General features: G+C 37.5%; 1 pseudogene; it reads right to left on the reverse strand.

Moving 5' to 3' along the window:
* Positions 1-638: 638 nt before the first annotated feature.
* Positions 639-24,897, reverse strand: LOC134378871 (ras association domain-containing protein 3-like; annotated as a pseudogene).
* Between the last annotated feature and the right edge of the window lie 1,677 nt (positions 24,898-26,574).

Raw genomic sequence — 26,574 nt, forward strand, 5'->3', positions numbered from 1 at the left:
GAATAACAGGGAGGAATGTCACAAAAGTGTGCTGTGAGCCCTTTACTTGATAAACCTCCTAGCTGACAGTCAAAGGAAAAACAGCTGCTCCCGCCCAAAATCCTTTTCAACTTTGAAAACCACCTCTGGGGAAAAACTACATAAATCACTTAACAGGAGTCAGCCAATGGCCATTCCCCTGCCTGTACTGAGATGCTGCACCACTCTGTAGCTGCCACTGCAAGAGGAAAACAGGAGGTCAGATGCAGCTGCCTGAGGCCCACCTCCGTCTCGGTTTGTAAGATCCCCTGCCTGATTCTCCGGTCAGGTGCAGACCTCATGGGTCCCCTCCTTTTGGTTCGGCTCCACCTCTTTGTCTCTGTTCCCACATTTTACCCACCAGGAAGTCAAGCAACCCTAAAATGGGTTTAACATCTCAACACTGCAAGCTTTAAACTCACTCACAAGCAAACACGCCCTTCTCCTCTACCTTCCCCAGCCTCAGGAGCTCGCCACCTCTGCACGTGCCTTCTTCCAACGTGCTCTTCACTTTCTTTGTCAAACCCCGACAAAATCCTTCACGAATTCCTCGCACTTCCCAGATTTCTGTGCCTTCCGATTCACATGGACAGAATGTTCCTGGCAGGGAGCCCTGCGCTTTAATCGGGCTTCTTCCAGCTTGTCTGCAGGCTGTGGCGCTTCTTCAGGTTCTGCAGCTGCTCGGCTTCTTCCTTGTCCCAGATGCGCACGCAGTTCTGTGGTTCTGGAAGGCTCAGGGCGTCCCACGCTCCAATTTCACGTTCACGAAGAACAGAACCACGTGTGTCTGTTCTGGGCCCCGCTACCAACCGCAGGTAGAGCGGATGCTCTCGGTCTGAGAGCTCGCAGGCACAGACTTGGTCTTCCCGGTGACAACGCTTGGCAGGGCTCTCGGTCACAAGAAACTTTCTGAGCAGGGCCTCAGTCACTTCCCGGACAGTGTGCGCTGCTGACATGAAGCTGTTCTCACCGCCGCTGCGACCAGGAGCGAGGTTCCAGCGGTGCTGGAAGTCTGTGGAGGTTTGCAGAGCTCCACCTGGACTGTGATGAAGCCAGTGTCAACCCCATTGGAATTCAAGGTCATCTTTGACTTGTCGGTGACTGCTAAATCGTATGTATGAACTTTCTCTTCGATTCCCTCTTGGCTGAGGTAACTGTGGGTTTCCTGCTCTTTCTCCACATCTTGCTGGTCCGCGCGGGGCTTGCCCTGTGGCGCCCTCCTGAAGAAGGAGGTCCTGGCGGTGAAGAAGTCGTCGGCGTCCCCCTCCAGGCTGCCGTGGCCGCTGCTCGTGCTGCTGGTCCCGGCGCGCGCGGACGGCCTCCCCGGGGCGCAGGCGGCGAGGCCGGGGGTGAAGCGCCCGCCCGCCCCGCGAGGTTCCCGGCGCGGCCCCGAGCCCCGGCGGGCAGTCCTGCCGCAGCTGCAGCCGCCGCTCACCCCGGCAGTCCCGGCCGCTAAGTTCCCAGCGCTGATAATACAAGATCAGACGGACGTCTCCGGCTTCTTTTTACACTGGGATTGCAGCTCGCTCCTCCCTGACCACTCAAAGACCATGTATTAACAGAACAGGCACCCAAATGCCGCAGACCAAATGGGAGAAAGTCTTAATACGTACCAGAGACGTGCACTAGCCTATCTCTCTATTTCTGTAAAGATACATAATCACAGTAAATACGGAAATTTGGGGAAACAATGAAGAAAAAGGATCAAGAGGCTTTTATCCTCACAGAAAGTAAATATTCAGAGCTTGCCAGAAGTCCATAATGGAGTTTCTTAAGTTCGTGAAAAAGCAAAAGAAAAACATTACACTTCTGTTGTTTCTTCAATTTACAGTGTGATTGGTCAGCAATATACAATCTTCGAATTAGGAAGTTAAACACTTATGTTTAAGAATATTGAATCAGAAGACACATTTGGAAATATGCATGTATTTGAACTTAAGTATCCATCTCTGACAGTCACTTGCTTCACCTGTTTTTATAAACACAGCACAGACACCTCAATGGAGGTTTCTCCTCTTATTCTCCTACCCTACCCAACACTTTTTCCTACTTACTGGCTTATCTTATGGTCAGAGGTTAAACTGCTAACCCTTCACCTTCCAGGAAAGTTTTTTTTTTTTTCCTCTTTCATACAAGGTTTTTCACAGCGTGCAGCAGTTGGATTGGCTCCTCTTTGAGAACAAAAGCTATGCCTTTGTCTTCGTTGTTTGGGCATGGAGCCCCTACATCAGAGGAAGCTGCTCCTGCCCAACATGCACAATAATGATGTCCTGAGGCCCCACGAAAGCCTGGCCTCTCAGTGCCTAGACTCTCTTCCAACCAGTCAGCCAAAGAGAAAATCCTGTCAAGCACTCAGCTGGAAATTAACTAAGGTATCTTGTTGAGAACCTGATGAAGATGTTATTTGACCATATGGTAAAAACTTTCCACTGTTTAACATGAAGATAGGAGAAAACTTTTAGAACTCAATGCTTTACCAATCTTGGTCAGCAATTCACACATGGGTCAGTAATTGTATTTTACTAACATACAACCCCTTCCTCTATATGTTCTCTTAAAATAATACAAGGCTTATTTATGACATTCTAATCTCTTGCATTTAAAAATCTGCCCAACTAAAGGATGCATTTAAAAAAATACAATAGATTATTTTTTTTATTTGCAGGTTTGCATAAGATATTTCTCATTAGAAACTTTACTATTATATTTATGACTGAAGAAACTGGTCAAAATGCAGAGGTCAAAAGAAAACGCTCACATCTCTTCACATGGCTTAATATTTATTTATTTTACAAGCTATTTAATGTTGAACAAAGGAGAAATAGTAAACCAAGAACAGGTATTTGATTAAAATTCACAAATGGAAGTAAAGTGGTATATAAATCAAACAATACTTAAAAAAACTATTTGTAAAATTTTTTTACCCTGTAAAATGTTAAACACGGAAAAATTTAAATTTGGTTATATGATGACAGTAAAAGAAGAATTCTCTCAAGTATGTTATGGGGGAGTTCATGAATATTTACAATGATTGTGGGGAGGACTGCAGTATTTAAAATATCATCTTATAATTCACATCCATGGCAACAACCAATATTGAAAAATATTAAGTGAAAACTATATTACATATGATTACAATCACATTAAATAAGTTTATATTGAAGTCTGAAAGGTAATGCACAAAAATAATGTTTTTGTGTTATTGGTATGAAAAGAATAATCTTTTTCCTTTTTCCAAAATTGCCCATAACACATTATGTTAATAGTTTTAAAAATGAGGAAAACTTTGCAGAATAACTGAAGTAGTTCAAAGACCACAAATGGATTGCTATTAGTGAATGTGCGACCACTGTATACAGAATTCAAAATTAAAGAATAAATCACTTAGTACACACTCCAAACAGTAATATAAATTGATTCACCACATTTTAGGAGAAATATGAACCTGCTTTTTTTTTAATCTATAATGATGATTAGCCTGAGAACTTCAAGAGGCCATGAGAAACAAACAACAAAAGAAATAAATTTATTCTTAGAGGGAAAAAAATCAATGCTTATACATAGCAGATGTCTGGCTTAGAGGAGTATATTCCTACTCTTTTAAAAGTCACATCTAAGTCTGGCAAAAATCTACATCTGGCAAAGAAAAACATTTAAATTGAAGACTCTGGAACAAAGGGGATAAGCAATGACTGGCAGGATATGTTAAATACTGCAGTCCTACTTCAGTAGAAAAAAAGTATGAAAAATTTAACAAAACTAAAAACATTTGATACAATAGAAAAGTACAATTGTAAGAAAATTAATTTGGGGTAAATCTGTATGATATATAAATAATATAAACTTTAACAGAATGGTACAAAACCCAAAACTGATTGGGTCTATCACATCTACCATTAAATATATTTTCTATCCATGAATTATGCCACAAGTAAAATGAAGGGAAAAAAAGACCACCCGTTGACATAGGAAAGACATAAGGGAAACACCTAAAAATGTTAACAATGATAGTTTCTAAAATATGGCATTATGAATTATATTTTCTTATATATGTATTTATTTTCCAAATTTCTATCAATAAGTATGCACATTTATACTTACATATACGTATCATATATTTATATATCAGTATTGAACTATTGTTAAATTAATATAGAAGAAAAGTTAGCTATTTTTTAGAGTACCTTAACTTCAAAAAGAACGCTTTACAACAAAAAATTTTCATTTGAAAGTATTTCTATATCACAGTCACTTCTTGCAACAAACTGAAAATCAAGTGCTATGCATGTGTGAGAGGTCAAGCTCCTTGGACTGGGATAAGCTCCTGAAATCATACAAGCTGCCAATTTAGTACAGGCATGAGTGGCCAACTGCTTGTTGACCTCCTTAAATTCTTTTCCCCTTCTTCCTCAGCACTTGATCATAAAACTAGAGATTACTTTTCCAACCTCCCTTATTGCTAAGTACCGCCATGTGACTAAGTTCTTAGCAAGGAAAGTGATGTATCAAATTTTTCCCTGCCTTGCCTTAGAAGAAATTTCTTGCCTGAAGTATTTTTCTTGCCTGTACTGTGGCTTGAACTCCGACAAAGTAGCCCACCTTTGACTCTGCAGATAAGAATAACAGTCTAGAGAATAGCAGAACAAGAGGTAAGAAACATGGATCCCTGAATAACTTCACAGAATAGTGCCCTGTAGCCAGACCACCTGCTTCTAAACTTCCTTATCATTTAAGCTTCTGTATTTGGAAGATGTTTGTTTTTTGTTTTTATAACAGCAGATTGGCCCTTATTCTTTAGAACAGAGCACTAAATAACGGAATGGACAATCCTGAAAGAAAAACAACTGATTTAGAAGAACAGGTTTATGGATTATTTTAAAACAAATAGGAGGAAAAAAAGGACCAGAAAAAAACTTATATCTCTAGCACCTTGTACTGTGTTTGGAACAAAGTAGTCTCTCAATTAATGTCTGACAAGTAAATGAATGAAAGAATGAATGAGTGGACTGGCCTCAATAACAAAAGGGACACAGGAGAGAAAACACACAAGATAGTTGTAGATGAACAGCATAAAAATCCACATTAACTCAAAAAGGACAAATCACCTCTTTATATCAAAGTTGACGTATTAGATAAGGAAAATTCTCCATTCTTATCAGTATTTGCTCAAAGTTCAGAATTCAAGGTACAGAATCTTGAATTATTTCTAAATGTCTAGATCCTGATTAGTTTCTCCTTGTTTATAGTACCAAACACAACCCAAATATTGGAGGTAGAGTGGTTCTAGTTGACCATATTCTCTGCAAAATACATGTGCTAGAAGTGTTTTTTATTGCTTGAGAATGCTACACAGTTCCATAGGAAGACTTTTATAAAATACCCTGGGTTTTGGCAGGAAGACTAAATAACATTTAAAAACTCAAGTTGAGCATTACCTCAGAGTCTTTACCATTACACTAAGAAAAAAAAAATCATTACTCTGAGGCTACTTCTCATGAGTTTTTGAGCACATTTCCTTTGTTGGAACTAGTAATCTACAGTTCTGCTCAACAGTTCATGCTCACTTTAGTGTGAGCTATGTGACATTCAATTTTCAATGTGTATTTAGACTTTAATTTAAAAAGATATTACTTACTAGAAAATAAATATAGGTTGAAATAAATGTAAAACAACCCTCTCTCTAGAGTTCATAAGCTGCAGATTAAAACATTTATTGAATATGAATAGCAAAAATTTTGAGTTAGTGGGAACTAAAGACATCTAATCCAATCTATTCATTTTGAGACTCAAAGAGATGAAATGATTTTCCCAATTCTTATATTTTCAGTTGAAATGATAAATTTTATACATGTCATAGAAAACATCCCTCAGATGATTATTAATAAACGTGTTACTGTAACCTTTCTCTACAAATGTCCATACTACATTCCTGTTACACTAGCATGGCTGTTTATTAGATTCCAGACTCCACTGATCTGATAGCCTTTCTTTTCTGACTGCTATCCACATTTATATCACTCTTTCTCAAAACAGTTTCCTCTTTTTTGAGACTGCTGAGTACACACCCAAGCCTCTAATCTTTGGAATGTCTCTTTGAAACTATGTCATAAATGAGATTTCTCAATACTAGCATTCATGCAAAACATTAAAAATCTGTTGCCACCACTCTTGAAAACCCCCCAGTACTGTCTAATTGTACATACAAAGGTCTATTCTCAGTCTGAATTGTCCTTCATCCTGTCAGCCACCACCAGCACTTGACCATGCCCTACCCTATCCCAGTGGTTCCAACTGCATACACAGGACCTTTTAGAGACACTGTTCCTCTACTACAACCATTTACATAAGGCAGCATATAAATATACCAGCAACGTCTCCCATACAACATTGGGACATCCATCTGCCCCACGTCCAAATGGTTGGTTGGATCTACACACCATCACAGCCCTATTCCTTTAGACAATGGCTTCAAACTTTCAGATGCATAACAATCATCTGGGAAACTTCTTCAAAAATGTGGATTTCACTCCCACCTCTTAATGCAATCTAAAGTATGCCCCAGGAACCTGATTTTTCAATCTATCGATAGCTCCAAACACATAGTAACAAACACTGAATAGCAGCTCTTTTTATAAACCTGTGAACAACCATCTAGAAACATTCCTCCTGAGAGACATGATGAAACTCCCTCAAAAAAAGGAGATTTTTGCATTCTCTATTAAACTTGTTTGCCTCTATCTAGTATGACCGAGAGTTTCTCCTACTTAATCATTACAATGAGAATGCAGCAATGATCCTTACTAATTCTCAGGCCTTTCCTTAGCTACACAAGAAAGACATTCACAGAAATAGCAAGAATATAGTTTATTAAAGGCTGGGAAGCTTCAAGATTCAAATTAGGTAAAAATTGGTAAGTTAAAAAATAAGTATTTAGAATTCTGCTTCAACCAAAAATAAATAAATAAATAAAAGGTCGCCTTAGTTCAGTTATACATCTCCCTTTAGGGAACTGTGTTTCCAATCACCTAGACTGTGAGAAAATAATGAATTGCTCAGGTCTAAAGGTTAAATTGCCATTATTATGCTGAAATTGCATTAGAAAGGAAAGGGATAATGTATGGATCTTCCTTGGAAAGCAGATAACCTAGTTCATTTTCTTCAAGCAGGATTCCACTACCTCCTAACTTCCTGTAATTTATGTTCTCTATTTACATACCCTTTCAACTGATTTTACACTAATTTCTCTGATGCCTGTTTATTATAATTCATCTCCTCTCTGTTGCTGATCCACTATCAATTAGCATGCACGAGTACCCATTGTTATATAACAGGACAAAGAGGATTAACTAATAACAACTGAAGAAGATTTCATGACAAATTATTCTGACACAATGCTGAATTTTGAGTTTAAGGTGCTATTTCTCACATTTGGACATATAATTTTTTTACCTCCAACCTCCAAAATTATCAACATAAAATCCACATGGGGAGTGGCAGCCCAGGTCACAATTTTTCTTTCCTGGAAGCTGCAGCCTATACTCAGGGTGGGGTTTAAATTGCTACATCTATACTTGGTGAGTCTGATTTCAGGCCAGAGCTGAATAAGACAAACACATGATCTAATCCGGATCAATTTCTCATAGCAGACTTGGATTTTTAACTGCAAAACATACAAAATGGGAGATGCTGATACAGAATCACTTTTTTGGCAGAAAGATGACAGAAGATCCTCAGAACTGCTATGGTAACTATATTTCCAAAAATTATTTACTCCATCCACGTGATTATCATATCTTTTCCTCTAACCACAGGTATAAAACGTTACAGCAGCACTTTCACAATCTATAAACAGGACATCTGTTTCCAGACAAAAGAAAGTAACAGACTGGATTTACCCTCCTTCTTTAACAACTAAAAATCAAAAAAAATACATGAAACAATTTTCAGACATCAGTTAGTACAGGACAGTGATCCCTGGCAGAGAAGAAAACAAATAAGGTAAGCCTTACAATTACTCGAAATTATCATCTGAAGTTTTCAGGATGTTGCACCAGGAGGAAAAAACCCGAAAGAACTGGGTGGTCTACCCAAGGATGAGAAGATGGATTGTGGAGGTTGGGAGGTTGGAACTAGAGTCGACAGAGAAGATTACTCCAGAAGAAGCAGCCGCACAAAAATAGAGCTCTGGAGCGTTGCAGAGAGGGTTCCCCACCATCCCACTCCCAGCCCACCTCAGTCTTCAGGGGGGTGCTGTTCAGTGCATGAATGTGAGGAAACCACCGGAGGCTGGAGAATCAGCCTCCCAAAAGAAAAAGGGAAACATCCCAGGACCAAGAATAGCTGATGTTCACACCACCTAGAGTGGAAAAACCTCATAATAACCAGGGTATCAGGTACAGTACTCTGAAGGTAATTCCAGTGCAGCTGAGCAAAATCAGCATTAGACTGAAGGTGGCTCTGGTCTCAACTAATAAAGCTTAAAAGCAGCTTCAAATTTTAAACTGTTTCCAAATAGTTTAACTATGTCCTACAACAAAAACAAGTGTACCTGAGGCATTTAGGAGGACATAAATAAATCTGGGCAATAAAGTAAGTACCAATAGATTAAAAGGATTTAAATCATACAACAAATATTCTCTGGAATTATATTATCAAAATATAAAACAAAGATCATTAGAAAATCCCCCAATTTTTGGAACCTAAATAGCACACTTCTAAATAACCCATTGATCAAAGAAGAAATCAAAAGGCAAACTAGATGAAAATGAAAACAAAACTGAGAAACTGATTAAAACTAAGAACTCTTCTGAAAGACACTGTTAATTAAGAGAAGGAAAAGACAAGACATAGATTGTAGAGAAAAATTTGCAAATCCAACGAAGTTATTATATCCTAGATATATTAAAGAACTCTCAAAACTCAGGAAGAAAACTACCCAAAAAAGAAAACATAGGAAAAGATCCAGACACTTCACCAAAAAAAGATATGCAGAAAAAAAAAAGAAAAAGAAAAAGCACATGAATTCATTCTAATATAAAAATATAACACAATTGAGTCTCAAAAATGCTTCTACCAATTTCTGAGAAAGAGAATGTTTACTTCTAAAATAGAATATGTTTTGTGCTAAAATATTATTAATAGTTCCATTTAATTACCTTAGGGAAATTTTGTACTATAAAATTTAATTTTATATCATCAAAGCCAGTCACTATATATGGACTATACTAACATTTATAAAAGCAATGTATTTCACAGGGCCTAGTTTCCAAAGCCCTGTTGTTTCAGGTATTACCTAACTTTTTAAAATTACATACAGAAATGTCAAGTTTGCAAAAGACAGGAAACTTTCCCCAGGCTAAAGTCTCTGTTGTGGATATAGAATTGTAACACAGCAAAGTTGCTGGCTCTCAAGGACAGATGTCCTTGAGAGCAGGTTAACCTACTGATTGATATGTTAAGAAAGTTCCTTTATTGTTATGTAAAAATACTGAGGAAATTGCTGTAGGGGAAGAAAATGTTTGCTAAGAACAAACTTTTGTTGCTGGATTGACTTAACCTTTTGCAAATTGCATTATGGAATGTCACTTGTTATTTCATCGATGTTACTTAAAAATAACTCCACCTATGTTCTTTGTCCATAACTTTCTGGCCTGGAGAATAAATACGGAGACAGAACCCCAGCTTAGTGTTAATTTCCCAAAGGAGGAATGCCTCTCTCTTGAGGGTTCTGGGAAGTTAACCCCTTCAGGGTGTCTCACTGCTCAGAGGAAATGGGCTTTGAGTAATCCTTTGCATCTCCGTCACCCAGAGGAAGAGAGGTGACAAATCCATGTGAAGCAAAGCAACATCTATAGCCCTGAACTTGTGTTTAGCTCAGGACTGGGAATATAACCTAATTATGAGTGCCAGAGAAAGGGGCATGCAGTTTTAATTCTAACAAGTTGGTCAAAGTGGCTCTCATTGAGAATGACCAAAAACTTGAAGAAGGTAAAGAAATTAGTAGTACAGATATCTTGGGGAAGAGCATTTGAGGAAGAGTAAACAAAAAGTGCAAACACTTGGAGGAACATACTTAACCTGTTCCAGGGACAGCAAAGTCAGTGTGGCTGTAGTTGAAGGAGCAATGGGAAAGAGTGGTAGACGGTGAGGTTAGAAATGTATAAAGGGGATTCGAGTCAGATCATATAGGGCCATACAGGTCCCTGGAAGTCTTTAGTTTTTATTTGATTGACTTCAAAGACAGATGATTGGAAATAGGGAACTATGACCAGGACATCCCTGTATGGGAAGACTGATTCTTGGAAAGTTGAGATTTGAGAATTATGGTTGTTGACAAATTTTGATTATCATATACAATGTGCTATGCAATATACTGTGAGAACTACAAAAGTAAGATGAAATCCTTGCTTTGATGAGCTGACAGTCTAGTTGAAGCACTAAAACAAGAATATGATAGAATGTTTAAAATGCGAAGAGCTTTAGGATAGTCTATAGCTTTTCTTTAACCAAAGGAACTTGAGCCAAGAAAGGGAAAATAATTTCCACGAGGTTATATAACTAGTTATTGGTTCAGGTAGCACTAGAAATAAGTTCTCTTAAATTCAAAGTCCAGTATAGCAATAGCATGGAGGAGCAGTTGAAGAAAAAACCACATTTATAAAGCACTTCTGCAAAATAGATAAGTGTTTGTCCCATTCACTTGCCTTTATGATTTCCAAAGATCTGCCCCATAATTTTGGAGAGAAGGAATGAAAAGCAAAGCTGATACCTATGTTGATTAGTAAACCTAGCAGAGCAGATCGAAAGATAAAGATCTTCTGTGTTTTAAGAAGAAAAGCACTCATAGTTTTCCATATAAAGACTGTATTTTCTCTCTAACAAAAAGACTCTCCTGGAATTTCTCAAGGCTACAAACAAAAAGGATAAGGGAAGTAAATCATTAGCATATGTGTTGATAAAGCTAGCCTCTTTCAAATCAAAATCAAACACCACTGGCTGGTAAAAAATAATATCCCCTGCCAAAAAGTCTTTTCACTGAAGTACTACATCTGACATACCCCAAGATAGAAAAACCAATATAATTCAAGCACATACTCCAAATGATCAACACTTCCAACTCAACCCGACCAAGGACATAGTACCCAAATAAGTATACAAGGTGATTACAATAATGCCATCATTATTTGTACAAGAGTACTTCAAAAAGTTTGTGGAAAAATGAAATTGAAAGATAATAGAAATCTTTCCATGAACTTTTTTTTTGAAGTACCCTCATATATATTAATAGGGAAAATAATCATCTTAAAAGATTTAAACTATTAACATGAATTAAAGTAGATTCTAATGTTAGAGTATTAATATCTATAGAACAAGCCCAATGTGAGAGTATCAATTGACCAGATTTTTACATAATCATTTGAACATAATTATCAAATTGACAATTTAAGATAAATAATTATAGACAAGTAACAGTAACACAAAAACATATTTATATCTTTACCAAAGATTTACTATTCACAAAAACTTTTCAGTTTCAAATATTTAAAAGCTAGAAAGTTCACAACATTAATATCTATATACAGTCTGGACAGTTGGCTCAGTTGGTTAGAGCACCACATTGTAGCACCAAGGTCAAGGGTTCGGATCCCCATACCAGTCAGCCACAAAAAATAATAATATCTATATAATCTCACTATATTAAGAATTTAAATTTTCAGTCCCATGATCCTCTATGGAGAACAGAGTAAATTAAATGGGCATAAACTATACACCTTCTAGGAAAAAACAAACAAACAAACAAAAACAACTAAAACAACTTGGTAACCCACTAAACTTCACTCAGAAACCCAATTTTTGGTCCCAGCTCTTCCACTTCACAGCTCTGGAACCTTAGGTGAGCTTTATTTTCATCTCTTGAATCTAACATTGCTGCTGAGAAACTCAAAATTAACTTAAGATGATGTGTGTAAAAGCCCTTTTGATCTATAAATTACTATGCAAGCTTAAATATGAGTATCCTTTTTAGGAGACAATCTGTCAATATGTATCAAAAGCCCAAAACTGACACTAAGAATTTAATCAAAGCAGATAATAATACAAGTGCAGTGAGACGTATGTACAGTAGGTTCATATGATGAAGTTCTACGTAGCTATTAAATTTGATAAAGCAGATCTCTATTTTCAGACACGGGAAGGCAGATTATAGGATACCATGGAAAATAAACCTGTTTATGAAAAAAGACATAATATCAATGGACATATATTCATACAGAGATCTATAATGGATTGTTCAGCAAAATATTAACCCTGATATTCTCTGGGTGATGAAATTCAGGAATGATTTTTAGTCTCTTCATGTTTTCTTCTTTTATTTTAATTTTTACAATGGACCTAGACTTTTTCCTCTAAAATATAAAGGCATTTACACTCACACATGTACATACATATTGACAATATGTGGCTCTCTAATTTAACTTCCAGTTTATCCGAGCAAGGAAAAAGTTCTTTCTACCTAAAGAAAACATTGACTTGATTCTGTAATTTGGGGCAAGTTTCTCAATTTACTTATCTGATATAAAACCAAGGTGTGCTGGAAAAAGAGTAGGTTTTAGAGTTAAAACCTTGGTTGAAGTATGGCGACTTCATTTTTCTGTACTTCAATTTCCTCAAGTGTAAAACAGGAACATTAATGTCCATCATATCACAAGATTGGTGAGGAACAAATAAATAATTCACGTGAAAAATACTTTCTAAACATACATTCCAAAATATTGCTAGTAGTAGTAGTACACCCTTATGAACAATATATTGCAAAACAAAAATATATATATAATGGTACAGGATGCCAAACAATGAAAAGAGAAAAAAATCAGACTTTTAGAAATGAGTAAAGGGGGAATGTGTGAAGAAATACATAAAGACAGGAAAGAAAATGACCTTAAACTAATAAGAATTTCCATTTTTAAAAAACTAAATAAACAAATGAAGAAGAAATATTTATAACTTGGCCAAAAAGAGAATAAAACATTTGATCAATATGCACCACATGAAAGAGACCTAAAGTACTTAAAATATAAGTTTCCTATAAAACTACCTTTCACACTTTTATATGAATAAGATGAATGTGGTACTTGGCACCTGCCATCAAAGGAACTTACAGCTATTCTATAAAATATAAATAAGCATTATCATCATTTATTGGCATATGTTTAAATGCCTACTAAACAATGCTCCATACTAGGCATAACAGGAATTCAAAGATATATGTGACATTATTTCTTGCTTTTAAAAAATTTACAATTTATTTGAGGAAGGCACTGAGTACCAACACAAACATAATCCCAGATCTACGAACTGGGACACGCATGCAAAAGATAGGAGAACAGAACTGTAACCCTGGAATAAGAGAGATGTTGAATCATCACACCTGCATCTGAGTTGTATCAGCAGCAAGACAACTTGATGCTAAAACACAGACCATGGGAACGGAGCTAGCCGGGTGCCCCCTGCTTCTGGTCATGATTAAACCCCAAAACTGGAATTACTTCATTACTAGATATTACTTCACTGGCATTAATTAATTAAACATTAAATGAGTAGCAATTCAGTACCCCACCTGGTCAATGTTGGATTCCTACTAAAATGTTCCAATACTGACAGGAAAACTAAGCCATCAGGAAATAATGGCTATCGCTATCAACTTCATGCTGAGTTCACCCGGCCATTAATTTAAAAAAAAAAAAAAAGTTGAAGGAGCAATTTTTTAACAAGCTGGAGAAATTCTCAAAAATTATACCAAAAAACAGCTTAGTAAAACCAAGACCAAAGACTAGCTGTGATCCAATATTTTTATTGACTGATTCAGAATAACTCTTCTTAATCACCTCTTCATCAATAAGTGAATCTTCAAATTAGAAGTGGTCACATTCAGGAACTATATTAAAAAAACAGGGCACTTCCATAAATTAAAAACTGAATCAAAACTTTATTTAATCTGGTAATAATTACAGTTGACCCTTCAACAACATGGTGATTAGGGGCACCAATCCCCCACAAGTCGAAAATCCACACAAATTTTGACTCCCCCAAAACTTAACTTCTTAACTCCTAATAGCCTACTATTAGGTAGGCTACTAAACTGCTTGATTAAGTATGTTATGCATTCATGACATATCTAACTGAAATATTTCCAATAAATTAACTGAAAAAATCCACATATAAGTGGACCCATGCAGTTCAATCCCACGGTCTTCAAGGGTCAACTGTACTAGATTCTCAAGCACTCAATCTTCTACTAAGAGTAGCAGTTACAGAAGGGGCTTGGAAAGAATCCAAAACCTAAATTTAATAAGCACTATACATATTTCTCTCTCACTGGAGTGGATTGTAAACTCCTTTGGTGGCTGGGGCCGTTATCATCTCTGCATTCCTTTTAGCCATCAAGAGTGATGTTTTATGCATTTGGAGGGATTGACAAATAAATGAACACACAAACATGCAATTTAACAAACAAACACGTGCCACAGAGATTTAAAGTTCAACAGAATACTTTGAATGTACAGGAAACTAACTAACTGGTTATTAAAGACAGGTTCCAGGAACGGAAGAAATGCTAGAGAATGTGAAGGTAACTCGAAGGGAAAAAGAAGAGGCGATCACTACAACAGGGCCTCCACTGCAAACAGGGGAAGAAAAATGGCACTGAGAGATGAGGCAAAGGCCAGGTGGAAGGTCTAAAAGAAAAATGGAGGAAAACAGACAAGGCAAAACAAAGAGATGTTAGAAGCTAACTGAGCAATACTGAGAAGTCTAAACAGAATCAGTAGTCTTATGTCTCTTCAGGGCAGAAATCATTCTTTTATAAATCTTATTTTAAGAACTGAATAATGGTTTTCTTGACAAAAACATACAGCTATGATGTATAACGAAACAATATGCAGTATATGCTGTATTGAAACGACATGCTGTACCCAACAAATGTGTAAATGTTAAAATTTAAAAAAAAACCTCATAAAAGAAAAAATAAATAACATGCTGTGTTCACAAATGCAGAAGAGAACTGGCATTATTAAAAAGTTAAACATAGTATATAACACCAACCATCTAACAAAAAGACTTCCAAAACACATGGGAAAAGAGAGAGAGAAGCATTAAGAGTTTTATAGGCTATTAACATAAAAAATAAATAATTGTACACAATTTGAAAATAAAGAAAATTTTATGTACAAGTACTATTTTGGGTTTATTCTAGACAAATGTTGAGGAAAACCTTACCTATTAGATGGTGAATTGATTTTATATTTTTATAACATTTGTATAGTATTTTACAATTTGCAACTTTTTCACATACATTTTCTTACTTGATAATTAATGTGAAATGGATATGTTTATTAAACCCATATGATAAATGAGGAAAGAGACACAAAAAGGGTAAGTAATTTGCAGAGATTTTGTTGGGAAAATAGAATAATTAAATCAGGCCCCCTCACCTTACTTACGGTTGGGGGTGGTGTGCCGCATTCTTTGTAAGCAAGTTTTGTGTGGTGGAGTTAGTGCACATGGGTGGTGCCACCACATGGCTGGGTCTACTGCCTCAGGTGGCCACCATGTGCAACCATGCTCTCGAACCTACAGTTCCAAAAGCCTTTTTGCCGCTTACCTAGCTCATAGACCTGCATGTGAGAGGTCTGGTGACCAAGCCCGGCGTGTGAGGGGTCTGGGGACCCAGCCTGGCATGTGAAGGGTTTGTGAGCCAGTCTGTGAATGGGCTTGAGGGGTCTGTAATCTCCAGACCCAGCCCTAGCTCAACAATTGGCCCAGTCGGCAGGATTACAGGCAGGTAAAAGAGCTTGACAGATTTACACAGACAGTAGGTAAGCAAATGGAATTTGAACCCAGATTTTCCAAATTATGTAATAATCTAACACCTTTAATGAAGGAATACTATCAATTAAAATACTACTAGTGAAAGAATATTTTCAAAGTGTGATTTTAGGGTAGAAAGGTCTTTGCAATGTATACATATGCCATGATGAAAAGAAACTAAGAGATAGGCAAATGAAATTTTTCTATTTATCAAAGTCAACTTAAATATTTCCACTGTACGGAATTGATAACATTAATGAAACAGATTAGGAAAAAGTGAACATAAAAGCCTTCAGGTATTTTAAAACACTACTTATATCTAAATTAATCTAAAGATGGAAAAGCTACCTTATATACAGAAAATCTCAGGAAAGAAGCTGAAAATTTAAACCAACTCTGCACTGTCATTGGAAATACTATGCTGCAATTAGAGGTCTGTATGCAGATTAGAAGAATTTGCAAACTAAATTAAATAAAGCAAAGAGAAAACAGTTTACGTGAAATGCATCCATATATGCCCCAGGAGACATTTATATAAATACACTAGCAAATGCCTTGAAAATTACTGAAGGGATGTACAAGAAACAGTTACCTACATATCCTCTAGGAAGGGGTGCTGAGAGACTTTGGATCTGAGGTGGGAGGAGACTTACTATTCTTTGTATGCCCCTTTGTATAATGGTAATAATATTTTTTTAACAGTTGTGTTTATTTTCTGATTTAAAAGAAATGATGCATTTGAGTGGTGACTGATGTGGGGCAAGGAAATAAAGTCTAAAACAGTTATCTGAGCCCAGATCATGGACAATCTAGAATATTAGACTTAAATGTGGATCTTAATCTGTAAATAAGGGTCTCTAAAACACAAGAATTTGCAGACCCCTGTTAGCAGTTTGAAAGCTCACTGGCCGGACAAGACTGCCACATATACCGGTCCTCATGATCAGAATGGCCTGCTCCACGGTGGCAGGAACATGAGGTTTTGTTAGGTTACACAGGAACATTACGAATGTATAGTAAAACCAAAAATCTCATTTTTACCCATGCTATCAAACTAGTTCTTCAATAAAAATGCTAGGAATTATCCTAACCAGAGCCTAACATGATTGAGGAAAAGAATATTTTGATTGGTTAATTGTGATTTACAGAATTAACATACTTACTCGCTACTTTGTGGATTTTAGTCTGAAAGGCCAGAGGCTGTTTGTTTATTCCTAGGTGTTTTTCCAGCAATTAAAATATTCTTTCATTAAACAGTTAGCTTTGTTATATAGGTGAAAAATGGCATGAAGATCCAGATTTATAGTAAGTATGGGCCATTAATATTGAATTTTATTCATTATCTCTTTTATTTAAAAAATTCATTAAAATATATGAATATGAAATAGTTATGTATATTTATCAGAACCCATAATTAGAGTTAATTATTATTAAAAGGTTATACTAGGCCTTAGCCTGACCTGGAAAGAAATACTTGGATAAATGTAATGCACCCCTCGTAATCCATAATTATTATTGTCAATGATAAAACTTGTAATTCAATTCTCCTTTCTACCTTTGGAGTCAAACACCACTAATGGTGTACTATGACATTATGCCATTATATTTTAAATATACATACACATACTATATATATAGAAATAAATTAAACAAAAGAAATCTATTTCTTCTTGTGTTATAAAAGGCATGTGCCTGAAGTTTGCTTAAATCATCACAGCTTTATGGTAGAAAGAGAAGGCAGGTTGTAACTGTTCTCATTTTAAAGACAAAGGAACTGAAGCACAGAGAAGTTAAGCTGGAACTCCAACTCAGGTTCTTCCATCTGCAATCTAACTCTAGAGTTCTGCCATCCTAGCTAGCATAAAACAGTAGTGAACAAAAGCAGTGAATGAAAACCAGCTTCACACCAAAGAAATCACAGCGAGAACATCCCAGCCTGTATCACTTTAATGGGTAAGAAGAGTGAGAACATAATGACCCCCTGAACCCCAGGAGTCCCCAGGCCATTTACTTCCTACCATTACATGAAGCCCATTTGCCCAGAAGTGCCATCCAAATATTGTCATTTTCTCTGTGTCACGACATAAATAAAGTTGAGAAACTGCTATTGAGAACTGAGGAATATACAGAACAAATTAAATTTGTTTGACAAAATATAAACATCATAAACTTTATAAAATTATCTATAAAAAAAGATTTATACCAATGATGTAATAGAATCTTCTTCAAAGATAATTTCTGGACCTAAATTAAATTTAGCACTCAATCAATTAAGCTGTATAGGAATTCAAATAAATGAAAATAATTTCATTACTGGCATGGCCAGGGATTTGCTAAAATTTTTCATCATTCACAAATGGCAAGAAAGAAGTTATTTGTTCACCTCGAAATGACGATTTAATTACTAATTCATTCAAACAAAGGGCATTAGTTTTAGTAGAATGTGTTTGTTCCAAGGGTTTCTGCTACGTTTCATAATATTCTCTCTCCTCTACTAGCTCTCCGTGTCTCTTCATTAGAAAAAGAAAAAAGGTTCAAAGGGCACAGTAATTATATGAGAACAAGAAAGAGCACAACAATTTCTAAACAAAAGAGAGTATTTTGTTAAATAAATTTTGAACAGAAAGAGGAACAAAAACTTTTAAAAATAAAATAAAATAATATAATAAAAAAGCAAAACACAATTAAAAGTAAAATTAAAAACTAAAGAATTAAGTTAAAACATTTCAAAGTAATATAAAAATATTAAAGATTATCTAATGAACGAAAGATTAAACACAAAACACCAAAAAGTAAAAGTGAAACAAGGCAAAAATATAAATTCCAAAATGAAGATATTTGCACCACCTTCATGCAGGTGGCATAAAGTAGTGCAAGCAACCAGCAGGCCTCCTTTGGGCCAAATTGCCAGTCACAGATCCCAGAAGTAGAAAGGGTACCTCTGGCCTCTCAGTTGCAGATGATTCAAGGCTCCTGTCCTTCTTGGTTAAAAATAGTTGTGTGGGAGGAAGATGCCTCTAGACAGCAGTGAGCTCTAGTTTAGTCATCTCCTCCAAGCCAGAAAACAAGCACAACCACCCACTATCTGCTCTCTCCCCTAATCTACCCTTTAAATTAAGTTATAATTCAGAATCTAAGTATTGGTGAGTCCCTTAATAGAAATACATAAATAATTTTTGTTTTGACCAAATTAAATTCAGCTATTTTTAAAAAAGATCAATTCTAGTCATATTTAAAATTGTTTTAAGGTAAATTTAAATTACATTGTGTTTAATCTGACATATACACTAAACACAATATAAATTATACATTTCTGAAGACTTAAAATATCTTAAAAATATTAACTGTAAGCCATTCTAAGTATAATTTAATCTTACTTTAATGATTTAGAAGGCAATTCAGGAGTGTTCAGTGACTTCAAACACTTTCAAAATTTGGACCACTATTTTGAATATATCATAGGAAAGAAGTAGTAAATGACACGTGGTTTAAGGTAGAAAATGTGACATGAAGGCCATGGCCTCTCTTCTTTTCATATCTATCTACAAACAAAATGGTCATTGCTAATCTAGACAATACCTGAGGGAAGTATGTCAAAAATTATCAAAGGATTTTGTAATCTCCCAAATGGAGTAAACTATAAGTAAATGGGTTTAATAATGGGCTTTATAATGAATTTTGTACAACTATTTCAGCCTCAAAGGCCAAATTTAGGACAATGGCACGTTAAGCATTACATTGTGGATTCATTTATGTCTTCAACTATTAATGTAAAATGAGGCAAATATTTACAAATTAAAATTTTGTCTTTCAAACAGAATCCCATTTTAATATTTCCACTTTTTAGGGTGAACATTCAATGTCACCAACGCTATAGTAAACATTAAAAACTCGGAAGCTAGTATTTTTGCACATAACAATTCTCAGCTTACTGCTTCTTCTTTAACATGTCTAAACCTGTATACAGTGAACACATCCAACACATAATCTTGATGAAATTGTGCTGCCTTTTATTGTCAATGATTACTCTGCAGGATATTCATTGCCAAAATCACACATTTCACAGTAAAACTAAGATTCCAAAACACAGTTCTCAAGTCCTTTGTAGTAATAAGGACAAAATGAAAAAAAGATAACACATTACTTTCTAAAAAAACAAATAAATTAACCTTATCAACTGCTTGTGATTATGAAACAGAAGGTGCTATTTTAATTTATATAAGAGTAAAAATGACCAAGACCTTGAAAAAAAGTCCCCAAATATTACACAACTTCCTTTTCCAAATATCAAACACCCTGTTCCAAAATATACTGAAATATATATATATATACTGGAATCTCAAAGAAAAAAGAAAAAAAGCCATTTAATAATCCTTTCTGAACTACTTCCATGCAAGTTTATTTAAGGGCAGCTATACTTTTAAAACATAGACCCTCAGAATAAATGGTGTTCCCGTGTATTAAAACACATCTGAACTTACGTGGGTTTCCTTTCAACCAAGGTTTCTGAACAAATTCATAAGTTAATTTCAAATAATCTTATCAAAATAATAGTCTTCTAAATTTTACAGCTACACGAGTGACAAAATTTTAAAGGACTGCTTAATATTAATGAATGGCAAATTTGCATACTAAACACACCATTATGCTTGGTACACCTTTCTGCTACCAAACCAAGACAAAATTATTTTTGAAGTGACTAATTGCTGGAAGCTTATACATCTGCAGAAGACTATCAGATGTACTAAACTGATAAGTTGTGTGCTTTTTTTTTTCAGATTCAAGTGATAAATAAGAAGGAAATGAAAGAGGAAAAGGCTATATCTGATCTTTACCAATTCTGCGTACTAAGTTACAGTTTGTGATTTATCGTCAGTTTTATTTTTAAAAAAAGTTTTTCAGCAAAGCACCCATTGCTTGTGATGAAAAAAAATCTACAGCCTTTCAAAGTCCTTTATATCAAAGTTTTTTAAGGGATTTAAGAAATCTTCAGTAGGTATTGGCAATACAGAACAATCTTTTACTAATTTTGCTTTAATAACAATACAACTTAGCAAGGTATCATTGACATTCATAGATAAGACAAAACTTGCCAAAATCTCCAAGAAATTCAAAGAGGTACTTGTCCTCAAAAGCCTAAAATCCAGGGCCGAGCCGTGGCGCACTTGGGAGAGTGCAAGTGCCTCGCTGGGAGCGCAGCAACGCTCCCTCCGCGGGTTCCGATCCTATATAGGGATGGCCGGTGCACTCACTGGCTGAGTGCTGGTCACGAAAAAGCCAAAAAAAAAAAAAAGCCTAAAATCCAGTGTGCAGCGTTAAGTCAGGACAATAAAGACTTAGTTCAAGATAGAATATAACTGCCACAAGACAGATTCCAAAAGAATTATTACTCAGTCACTTCTTTTTAAAAAAAAAAAAAATTTATTCTGTATATTTGAAGTTTACAACATCATGATATGGGACACATACAGACAGTAAAATGGTTACTATAGTGAAGCAGATTAACATATCTGTCGTCTCACAGTTACTTTTTTTGTGACAAAAGCAGCTAAAATTGATTTATTTAACAAATACCCCTGATACAATTTTATTATCTTTAGTCCTCAAGTTGTGCATTAGATCTCTAGACTTGTTCATCCTACAAAATATCTGCTATTTTGTATCCTTTGACCTGTATGTCCCCACTTCCTCTACCCCACCCCGATCCATGGTAACCAGTGTTTCATTCTCTCTCTGTATTTGTTTGAGCTCTTATGTATAAAGATTTTTTTATATATTCTACATATAAGTGAGATCACGCAATATTTTTCTTTCTGTGTCTGGCTTGTTCTATTTAGCATAATGTCCTCTAGCTCCACCCATGTTGTGGCAAATGGCAGCATCTCCTGTTTTTTTTAAGGTTGAATAATATTCCATTGTGTCATTTTGTGCCTGCATGCACGCGTGTGTGTGTATACACATATATATTCCACATTTTCTTTATCCATTCCTCCACTGAACTACCATACAACCCAGCAATCCCACTTCTGGGTATGTTGCCAAAGGAGATGAAATCACCACCTTATAAAGATATCTGTATCACATGTTCATTGCAGTGCTATTCACAACAGCCAAGATATGGAAGCAACTTGTTTTTATACTTTTTAATTCTGCAGGTTCACTTTCACAAATTTTACAAATTTCCTGCTTAACAATTTTATTATACTTTTAAAGAAGAAATGAATTTATGACAATTATTAAACCCTCAATACCCTATATAATTTCCATTCCTTTTCTTTAAAAGCCATCTCAGTTCTTTAATCAGTTCTTCAACAATTCCATAAATATTCACTGAGCACATACTATGGGTCAGACACTGTTTTTAGGCTCTGAGCAAACAAAAGTAAACCCAGCAACCTCTTGCCAAGGCAGGTTACACTGCAGCAGAGACAGTGAGTGATTCCTGATCTTCTGTTTAGGTGTAAACACTTATACCAAAAGCGACATATTCTATACTCTTAATCATTTACACAATATTTTGAATATAAAGTAAAGCTCTTACTAATTTTAGAAAATTTTAGTCTCAGATGACACCCACCTGAGAGCTAACAAGGTGTCCAGCTGTCTCTCCATCCATCACCTCCCAGCCACCCCTCCTCTGCTGCCCTCATGCCCCACACCCCGAGCTGAGTTAGGTGCCCTCTCCTCCATACTGCAGTGCTATTCACGGCACAACCACCACCACAGCCTCTACTACTCTGTTATAATCATCGATTTGAAACTGACACTCCTCCTTCAAGAATGCCTTCTCTGTAACTGCTTTTCATCTGTGCCTGACACATAATTGGCACTCAAGCATTCACTGAATGGGAGGGCTGAACACTTCCTGTGGTGTTGAGGCTCTTCTTCGCATGGTCTTCTGAGGCCTGTTGATTAATATAATATCAAAATAACTCTAGTCAGACCTAGAATTAGTTAAGGATTTTCTAAACAGGGTGGCTTTCTAACTAACATTGCTGCAGAAGATTCACTGCTGTTGGAAGCAGGTGATCATCTTACAGGCAGCACAGCATACTGATTGAGAGCTCGAGCTCCACCATCACAGAAACAGGCTCAAACCCAGTCCTGCCTCTCACAGTTGTGTGTCTTGGGTAAGTTGCTCAATTTTTCTGAACTTCCATTTCCTTATCTTTATGATAAGAATAACAGTCTCTACCTTTTATGGTCACAGTGAAGATAAATAGGATACGTAGGCTCTTGGCACATTTCCTGACATATTGTAAATACCAAATAAATACTTTTTATTACTATTTCTGTGAACTATCTCACTAGAAACCTAATCAGAGAAAATAAATTGATAAATAAGGCTCTGTAACCAGATGTTATACCTTTATTTCTTTAATTGAGAATTTTAATTAAAAAAAAGTCATAATGAAATTCACTGAAAAATACTCTGGCTAAATATACTTATGCACTTATTGAAACTGTTAATCACAAATTACAAACAGCATCAATACACACGGGGAAAAGATGGTGAAACGTAAATAGAATTTGATAGTGAGAAGTACATTTGGTTCTTAGTTCAGAGATCTTTCCACTATTGCAAACTGTAACTTTTTAATTAATTTGAGTTTACAAGGCTTTCTTAAAAATTAAAATGCTCCCTTGAGAGCTGTCTCTATCAGTTGTTCACACCTCACTGTGAATTACTTTAATCAAATAAATACTTTAAGTAATACCCACCTACTTAAAGAAATTGGTATTTAATCAGCCACAATGTATATCAACAAAATAAAATTAAAAAAAAAAAAAAAAAAGAAATTGGTATTTGAAGAGTGGTGAGAAGAGGGGTAATTTTAAAACAAGTGTACATATGGTGGAGCAGGCTTGTATGACTCTCATTGTGAGAATCTTTGTGCAGTCGCTGGGCAGCATGATGACAGTGGCACCTGCAAGTTGAGAGTAGATGGGCTCCAGGGACGGGAAAAGGGATCAAAGCAATTTCCCTTCTAGGGGGTTAAACTTCAAGTTCTATTATTCCACCATTCTCTTATGCAATGTCTTAAGTGTTAGTACTACAACCTCCTAAAGTAAATCCTCTAAAAAGTCAATTCAGGGCAGGCTTTAGCAAGTTCCCCCACAAGGCCAATGACTGACCTATCACAGAAATGTGAATGAAACATCCCTTTCTATAGATAAATCTCTACCTGAAATAAATCAACTTATCCTTAATTTATATAAACACTTTTAGTTTTTTAGACTTTTACTAACTATGCCCAAAATCAATACAACTGTGCGAAAACCACTCACCCTAACAATAAACACCACAGTATTTCAGGAGCTTCTCAAAGCTATCTTTAATCCTCTCTAGCCCAAGTAAAAAGTATTAAAAAACAAAACAAAACAAAACTTTCCTACTCTCCATAGTGTTTCTTTAGCATAAACCTAAGAGTCTGAAAGATTTTGAATGTTAAACATTAAAACTTATTTCCAGGAAAGATAGATTCTTTTGGAATTGATTGAAAATCAAAGGGCCAAAGTGTGATATTCTCATTGTTAACTAAAATACCACGGCCACCTGCTTAAAGCACCCCCAAAATGCCTACTACTAATATTGTATATATACTTTAAATATATATTGTAAAAAGTAAATTACTGTCCTCTCACTTGCAATTCGAACAAAGCATATTAGTAGAGCATGAGAAAAATCTCCAAATAAGAGAATGTTATCACAAGGATATCAGGAACATATTACCAAGAAAGTCAAGAAAACAAAGTTCCAAGAAAAAACCTGAACAAACTTGTCACACTGTGGCAACACAACAGTGGCTTAAACAACAGTCCAAGAGCACACCACTGTGAAGAAAGCTGCAGTGGAGGCACTTCAGCCTCTCACACGTGACGGCAGGAATCATTAACTCAGCCTCTAAGATACCTAGACCCAAAACCACCACCAAAATTCAAATTGCTTTTTCCCTCATCTCCTGCAGTAAACAGCTCGCGATGTCTACACGTGGACGCACATAAAGATACCATGTCGCCGGACGCCGTCTTGCCAGCACCGTGGCACACACGGCGCCTGTACAAGCAGCGGCGGAGGCCAATTTAAGAACAAGCAGCAGAATAAAACATCCGCGACAAAACTGACAACTACACCGAAAAAGCGGTTGTCTCAACGCTACGAAAGCGTTTCAAATAAGACCCGCGTAACCTCAGCGCTGACTCGCTCCCGGACACCACGCACACGTACAGACAACCGGACGAGTCACAGCTGACACTCGGGGACAACGACGAACCCGCGGCGGGCGGCGTCAGGGGCAGCTCGGCCTCCGCCTCTCTCCAGGAGGATCCGCGCAGACCCCGTGGGGCCGGGGACGCGGGGCCGGCAAGGCTTTGCGGCCGAGCGCTGTCCCGCCGCCGTCCCGGGGTTTGGGGGGTCGGGCCGCACCCCCCGCCCGCCGGACCCCACTCACTTGGTCCTGCAGTCCACGGTCACATGTTGGGGTGGGGCCGCCTGTCTCGCCGCCAGCGGCTCGAGGGTCGCGCCGCCCCCGCCGTCCGGACCACTGGGCCGGAGCTGCTCACGGCGGCAGCGGTGGCGGCGGCGGGCCCACGTCCGCGGCGCACCCGGAGCTTCCCCGCCTCCCACCCCACCTCCCAGAGCCTATCTGTGACAGCAGCAGCCGCGTGGCCACCGCCCCCGCCGCCACCAAAGCTGGGGCCCCTCAGTACCTGCGACCGGGGCCACCCGCGGCGGCTCCTGCACCTTCTGCAAACCAGGAAGTCGACGGGAGGGGGAAGGGGCGCGCGGGGACGCGCCCGGCGGCTTCACCTGGGCTGCGCGGCCCGCGGGCCGGAGCCTGCGGAAGGGATGGGGCCGGGGCTGCCAGAGGATGAGGGGGGCACGAGTGCCTGCCCGGGTGGCCCGCGTACCCCTGGCCACCAAGCCAGAAAGGCAAGGTGCTCCTTGTGTCCTCAGCACCGGACCTTTCTGGAGCCAGTCCAGGCTCCGGGTTGCCAGGGCTACAACCCGCCCCCCCCCAACCAGGGAAGAACCTGAAAAAGTACCTTGACTTGCGGTATTTTCCACTTCACGTGCACGGAATTGGGGTCGTTGCATTTCAGACTGCAAATTCAGAGCTCAACTGGATGCTCCCGGCTCCTGCCTCACTCCAGCTGTGGCCTGATGACCGCTCTCTGGAATCCAGAGTGGCCCCACTTCTGATGCAGGGATGTTCAGACATGTGCACCTGCTAAATAGCTCTGTCAAGTAGCAAAATGATAGTGTTCCACTTGCCAGCACATATGGCAGACAGATAATTCCTACAGCACTGACTGCAGCATAAACAAGGACTAATTTTTAGACACAGTCACGTAGTGGCTGGCTTCAGAGACTAGCAGTCTAGGGGAGCTCAGGGAGGGCACCACAGATGAATGGGATGGGAGGGGCTAATTTGCAAAGCACTAAAGCACGTGTTAAGCAGGTTATGTGCATTGTCTCACTTAGTACTTGGCAATAACTATGTGATCAGCATTTTACAGGTGAAGAAACTGAGGCCAGGCTAAACCAGTGAGTAATGGCAAAACTCGGATTCAGACCAGAGCTCTCTGATGCTGATTATTATACTTCATACAGCCTCCCCCCTTCCCAGCTGCTTCATGTTTAGGATCTACTGAGAAGAGATGTAAAAAACAGTCCTATGATGGACACTC

The sequence above is a fragment of the Cynocephalus volans genome, chromosome 5 (assembly GCF_027409185.1).
Source record: "Cynocephalus volans isolate mCynVol1 chromosome 5, mCynVol1.pri, whole genome shotgun sequence".
NCBI lineage: Eukaryota > Metazoa > Chordata > Mammalia > Dermoptera > Cynocephalidae > Cynocephalus > Cynocephalus volans.